Source organism: Zootoca vivipara, chromosome Z2, assembly GCF_965207765.1.
Source record: "Zootoca vivipara chromosome Z2, rZooViv2.hap1.1, whole genome shotgun sequence".
NCBI classification, from domain to species: domain Eukaryota; kingdom Metazoa; phylum Chordata; class Lepidosauria; order Squamata; family Lacertidae; genus Zootoca; species Zootoca vivipara.
Window position 1 is genome coordinate 22,063,055 of NC_142585.1, and position 6,859 is coordinate 22,069,913.

Here is a 6,859-nt window from a genome sequence, read left to right on the forward strand (position 1 = left end):
GATGGCAATGGAGCTGAATCCAGAGGGGCACAACACAGTCCTGTTGCCCAGGTGGAATCAGGTGTGCCCACTCAGATGAACCATACGTGTGTGAGAGTAGCAGCAGATTTGTAGGGTGTTAGAGTCCCATCAGTGAGGTCACTCTACCTAACCTTTAAAAGCTTGGCATTGGGGCTTAAACCACAGTTCCCCAGCATCAATGCCACAGGAAGCTGATTTAACAAACCAGAAAGCCTCTGCTCAACCCAGGCACGCGAGAGGAGAAGGAACACTTTGAGTTCAGTGTTCGTAGCTGTTTAAAGTAAACACAGTTAGTTGGAGTGGCAGTGTTTCGTCTCAGCCAGGCTCAGATGCTTTATTTTCAGCTACTGCCAATCAAACCAACACACATCATTAAAAGGAAGATTGCCAAATCCTTATCTTCCCCACTGCATAGCTCTGGTTAGGGACTTCTCCCTGTGATGTCAAGCTTCCTCTCTCTGAGTCTGGTTTCCCCACAGCCTACACACTCCTGCCTCTAAGATGGTAAGAAACAACACTGAGAGCTTGATTTGCATCCGCTCGTCAAGGTGTAAGGTGGATGACTGGCTTCCCAAATTGACCAGACGAAATCTCAGGCAGTTGAACAATTTTATTATTGGTTTGTCGGCAAAACAATATGGAGCAGTAGGGAAAAAACCATTCCTCATTCTGCCCGACCCATGGGCATACACAGAGTGCTTTTATACCTTTTTGACAGAGTGAAGTGAAGATCAGCCTTTCTGCAGTACTTCATCAACCAATCAAGAGAGAGCACCCCAAGATGCAAAGTCACCCGCCCAACTCTACTAGGTGGCGTTATGTACCTGGTACCTTCATACACGTGTCTATGTGGAATTTTACAGGCACAATTGTGGTTGTGCTCTACTTATAATTTGCGGTGGGCTACATCCTCTTGCTCTTGTGGTTTATGCTAGAATTTCTTAGAAGTGCTGTGTGTGGTTAGATCTTTGCATTAGATGTGCAAACATGCTGTGCCTGTAAACAGAGAGATTTAGAATTGAATATACAAAATGGAGTTCTTCTTGCTCTCCTGCGTGGCCTGACCAGGATTATTCTGGCCCTGGTCATTGCCACCCTATATTCCCTCCTCTTCAATATGGAGATGGAGAACAGGTCTGCTTCTGCATCTCCATTTGATTGACCCAACACACTACAGTGTTTCCTGGTGTTTCCTGCTTGGTAGGGGGTTGGACTGGATGGCCCTTGTGGTCTCTTCCAACTCTATGATTCTACAGAGGAGCCAGCAGCTTCCCATGCTCCAATGTTAGGCCAAAGGATGGGCAACAGAGAGCAAAGTAAGTGAGGAAGCTTCTGCTGACTTTTCCCAGCTTGTTATTCAGCTTGTCTCAGAAGGGCTACCAGAAGCTGTATTGAGAGACTTAAGAGCCCTCAGAAGATTGCTGGGCTTCAAAGAAGTATGTAGGGCAGAAGAAGGCTAACTGGAAGCTTGCTCAAATGTTAGGTTTTTGACTTCCAGGGAAATAGTGCAAGGCAGATAGATAACTTCGGGGTGGGGGCTGCCTTTTCTACTGAACAGTTAAAATACCTAGGAACCTCCGGCTGTGATCAGGAACTAGCAGTCATTAAAGACATTAGTACATTGCTTTTCTTAAATCAAATAGCAAAATATTTCACAAACAGACCTACATTTTGTTACCTGGCACATTCAGACCTTCATTTTGAAACTTCTTAACTTAAGGTATACAAGCTAGTGTTTCTAAAACAAATGAATAACGTGCATTACTAAACAGTTTCTTAAAAGTGCTACCACACATACACATGAGGTTGGAAATCTTTCCTAAGGGGGAAATAATAATTCATTGTTAGGATAGACACCATCAGCTAATTCATAGGGCTATACACAAACTCTGAGAGCCTGTAGATTAAGGCATTCAGTCTGCAGAACTGTCAGTGTAAAATAACCATGAAAGTTTTTTTTTTCCTGCTTCAGCTTGATGCTATAAAGCAGAGTAAAAATGCTTGCTGAATTTAAGCCTGGTTCAGCTTTTGATTAATCTATTTCCATAACTCCTAAGCATTTTCTGTTGAAGTTTTTAGCCTTCGTGTTAGACCTAACTGGGAACACATATTTGCATTATACAAACATCATTTTTGTCGAAGCACAAGTGCCACTTTCTACTACATTGCATTTCCATTTGAGGCACAACAAAAAAATCGCAATACAGACTTTTGGCAACAAAGGGTTCTTTCTCTCAGGTGGGCCATGAATCTATAATGGCCACACTAGTCTTCAGAGATACTAGGATACTATAGTTGCTGGAAATCTAAAAGCCAAGGGGCTTTAGCCACTGTTTCCAAAACTTTATGTCAGCAGGAAAATACACAGTTCTCTCTCAGCTCAGTACTGGGCTTCAATGCAAATCAGTGGGTTTCAAAAGTTCCTACACAGTTCTAAAGGCCAGGAATATATATATATATATATATAACAATTGGAGGTTTGTCCTAGCTGAGCATTTGGCTACAGAAAGAATGGCTATTGTTCCAGTTTGCCAGAATCAGGAGAGGCTTGCATTAGATATCAGTGGGCTACCAGAAGCTTCTCCCATCATTTCCAAAGCCAGAACTGAGGGGTGCACCTGGCCAGCTCTTCCAGTTACATCCCCAACCCAGCTATAGCCCTGTATCACCTAGGGAGTTGCTGGAACCCTCCCCATATCTGTATGACCTAGGGAGTTGCTGGAACCCACCCCATGGTTCAATTTCTGAAACTGTTTTGGGTCTGTTCGCTCAAGTGAGGCAGGTACACTGCCCTTCCTTCCAAATTAAGGATACTGCTTTGGGGGCAGGTAGACTTCTACTGTGGGTCCCACTCAATTGATGCCTCCCATACAAATATACATACATACATACATACATATATAAGGGTCTAAGATTTACTGCGTCTCCTTGTCTCCTTGATGTTTGGTGCTGCATAAGATGGACATTCCTCAACCCGTGCGTCGAGTGACAGCGTCCGGAGTGTCACAGCAGGGGCTACTTCGGTTTCCCATGCGCTGGGCGTCTTTTGCCGGTCAGACGCTGCAAGGGGAAACTGGTGCACCGTGCGCTGGGTACCCACTCCTGATTAGGTACAGCAGGGTGTGGATCCAGGGGGTCATCTCAGGCACTTTCACCGGATGGAATGGATACCTCACCACCTAGGAATGAAGAGGGTCTCGTCTCCCTTCCTTCAAGGATTCACTCAGGGACTCGTTAGCGTCAGGCTGGAACCATCGTGTCAGGCTCCGCAAGGCTACACGCTGTTCGCTCGAGTGATTTCCTGTAGATAAAAAACAAAGGAGGGGGGGGGAGAGAGATATTGTCCTTGTAGCTGCCGCTGCTGTTTTAGAACTTCTTGCTGGTTAGTCCACCACCAAACTCTCCGAGGTAGTGCGTCCCACGTATTGGACATTGAGGTGTGTCTGGCACACAGAAGTCATCTCTGGGATGTAGCAGCAGTTAGTTGAGAAGTCATCTCTGGGATATAGCAGCAGTGCCTTACAGCAGTCTTTGCCGAATTTCACAAGGCTTGCAACAGGATTCCACGTCTGGTCCATCTTTCAGGATCTCCTCGTGGTTTCTCTTTCCTTCCACAGAACTTCATGCATGTGCAGGGTTAAGGAGGGGTCCTTTAAATCCGTATTTGCCTCCCATCCAGCTGCCGACGGCTGAGTTCTGCTAGGATACTGAAGCCTGTTTTTCAAATTATGCAAAGTCTTGTGGTTTCTAGAAGAAGAAAAAACTTACAGCTGCTTTGTAGCAACGGGCTGTTTCCGTGAGACATAAAATTTTTTAAAGTCAAAGCATTTAGAGCAGTAGTGTTTTTGTAAGCTGAAACGTGGACCTCCAAAGCATAACATCTTTTTCTCCCTACTTTCACAGCAACGGTCTTGGTCACACAATGTCACACAATAGAATGTCCGAAATGGCAACACCAGCCAGGCACAGCCACAGTCTCTAAGTGCAGGTTGCAGGAGAAAGCAAGTTGTGCAAATACAAATCATGCAGAATCGCTTGTGTAACCAAATAAGGGGGGTTACGCCACACATCTCTGCCGGAGGTTTGAGAGACTGCTTGAGATTTTTCGCAGCCTGTCTTCCAATGGTAGTGTTAGATTCAAACAGACAATGTCTTTACACACAAATCTCCATTCAGTATAACTTCCTTCTACCTTATCCTGAATTCTTTAGTTGATAAACATTCATTTCATTAAAATATGTAGTTCTACAAATTTTCCAACGTTGCTGTCACAAAAACATATGAAATGGGGTTGCAGGTAGGAGGGTAAAACCCTTTAAACATAGTTTGCTTTTAGAAGGACTCAAGTGTCTCTTTTCCCCCATTCTTGTAAGTTTCCCCAAAATTAAAATCTGCACAGCTCCAACAGGACTTGGGAAAAGATGTTAATTGTTCAAATAAAATCTATTGTCTCTTGCGTTGTGAACTACTTAAGTACATGATTTTTTTCTTTTCTTTTCTTTTGAAGCCAGCTGAAGCATATGAAAACATTTTCTGAGCACCGTTACTGGCATTTTGTCAGTATCCTGTGCGGCGGTAGCCTCATTTCTAGTGTGGTGAATAGCATTTTAAAGGTTGCAGAGATGATTTTTCTGAACCAATCCGCTGTCTGTTTGTACAGCCCTTTTAGGCATAAAATCAGTCTGATGCTTCTTTTGGCTTTTTGGTGCTGTTTCAAGGATATTTAAAAACAGAATACTGGGTGCCTATGTTTATAACAAAGTCCAGATGCAGGTAACTCTTAAGTCACCTTGACCATGGCTCCTTGCCATGCCTGCCAAACCGATGAACTCTCTTCTGCTGGGACCCCCTTGTCCCATCTTTCTCCGAACACTCTTCCTTCCTCTTTTACATTGACCGAGACATCTCCGTCCTTTAAGGTCCAGTGGTTCCTTTCCCTAGCAACTGACCTTCACCAGTGACATTTGAACCCCTTCTGGTTCCTCACTGGTCCTTGAGCCATCATTTGTTGCTGTTTAACCACTGCCTTTCTCTTCATCTTCTTTCTCACAATGCCTTTCTTCTCTTTGGGGGAATACTGGTTTCCACCACCTTTTTTTTCTCTGAACTTGTTGTTGGCAGGACTTGTAAATTAAATTTCTTTTATAGCATTCTGAATTTATCTATCATGAATTCTAGGGAAATCACATTTTTCCCTCCTCTTGACCATACTCCTCCCATTTATGGCCCTGTAAAGTATCCCCTCATTCACAGCACACACTGCAAACTTTGCCACACATACCATGCATTGGACACTTTACCACACTCTACCTCCCAGTTTTTCCTTGTTTCCTAAGTGTCTATTTGTCAGGGGACCTCCTCCCTACTGACTACTAACATACACATTTTCCTCCTCCCTTTGCCTCTTACCCAAAGCGCCTGGTTCCCCAGTTGACCTCTGATTAACTGAGTACTACCAACACGCTGGAGATGTGATCAGGATCTCCCTTCCCCTCATTAAAGTGGGCCAATTCCCTTCAAGGTACCTTTTCCCTTTCTACTTACCCCAGCCGGCTTTTCCTGTTCTTCCCTTCCAACCTCGGTCCTTTTGCCTCTTCGTCCAGGGCACGGAAACTCAAGGGCCACCTCTGATCCTCCGGAAAAAGTCTGCCGGTGTGCACCAGACCAGAGGCGCCGTTAGGAATCTGCGCCCTGTCCAGTGGGGCAAAAGGGGACTGCCTCTGGTTCAGGGAAATGCCCTCATCCGAGTCACGGCACCAGAAATGTAAGGTGGATGACTGGCTTCCCAAATTGACCAGACGAAATCTCAGGCAGTTGAACAATTTTATTATTGGTTTGTCGGCAAAACAATATGGAGCAGTAGGGAAAAAACCATTCCTCATTCTGCCCGACCCATGGGCATACACAGAGTGCTTTTATACCTTTTTGACAGAGTGAAGTGAAGATCAGCCTTTCTGCAGTACTTCATCAACCAATCAAGAGAGAGCACCCCAAGATGCAAAGTCACCCGCCCAACTCTACTAGGTGGCGTTATGTACCTGGTACCTTCATACACGTGTCTATGTGGAATTTTACAGGCACAATTGTGGTTGTGCTCTACTTATAATTTGCGGTGGGCTACATCCTCTTGCTCTTGTGGTTTATGCTAGAATTTCTTAGAAGTGCTGTGTGTGGTTAGATCTTTGCATTAGATGTGCAAACATGCTGTGCCTGTAAACAGAGAGATTTAGAATTGAATATACAAAATGGAGTTCTTCTTGCTCTCCTGCGTGGCCTGACCAGGATTATTCTGGCCCTGGTCATTGCCACCCTATAAAGGCACTTATTCGGGGATGTTATGTGCTGTCGCAGAAAATGTAAACATTCCATACTGCACCATGTAATTTTAATCAGAGAGCTCATTGTCAGCACTGTTAACCAATGTTTGTGCACTCAGTCGGTCTGTTTAATATAAATAAAATTAGTCCCTCGTTTGCATCTTACAGGGTGTGCCTGTAAAGAGAGTCCCAGTGTCAGTTGCACAGCACATAATTATCTAAATGAGTTCACTGCCATGCCACCAGATGACCGCTGATTTAGGCAGCTTCAAAAGGAATTGATGGAGGATATTGATGGAGCACAAGTCTATTGACAGCTATTATTTTTATTACCATTATCTATATTGCTATCTGGTACAGGGTGGGGAATCTCAGGCCTGGGCACTGAATGTGGTCTACCAAGTCTCTCTATCTGGCCCTCGGGGGTTGTTTGAAGGCCACATGCACCCTCCCCAGCCCCAGCCCTCATTGCTTTGCACCTTCATTGCACCTTCTTTTTATCTGTTTGTTTATTATTACAT

The 6,859-nt window shown here is 44.6% G+C and overlaps 1 long non-coding RNA gene across 1 annotated transcript; it reads right to left on the reverse strand.

The window, feature by feature from the left end:
* Positions 1 to 613: 613 nt before the first annotated feature.
* Positions 614 to 6,336, reverse strand: LOC132591495 (uncharacterized). Its single transcript, XR_015948663.1, has 2 exons — positions 5,566 to 6,336; positions 614 to 3,322 (listed from the first exon to the last, which is right to left on the reverse strand). It is a non-coding gene; the product is annotated as an uncharacterized LOC132591495 (long non-coding RNA).
* Positions 6,337 to 6,859: the final 523 nt, after the last annotated feature.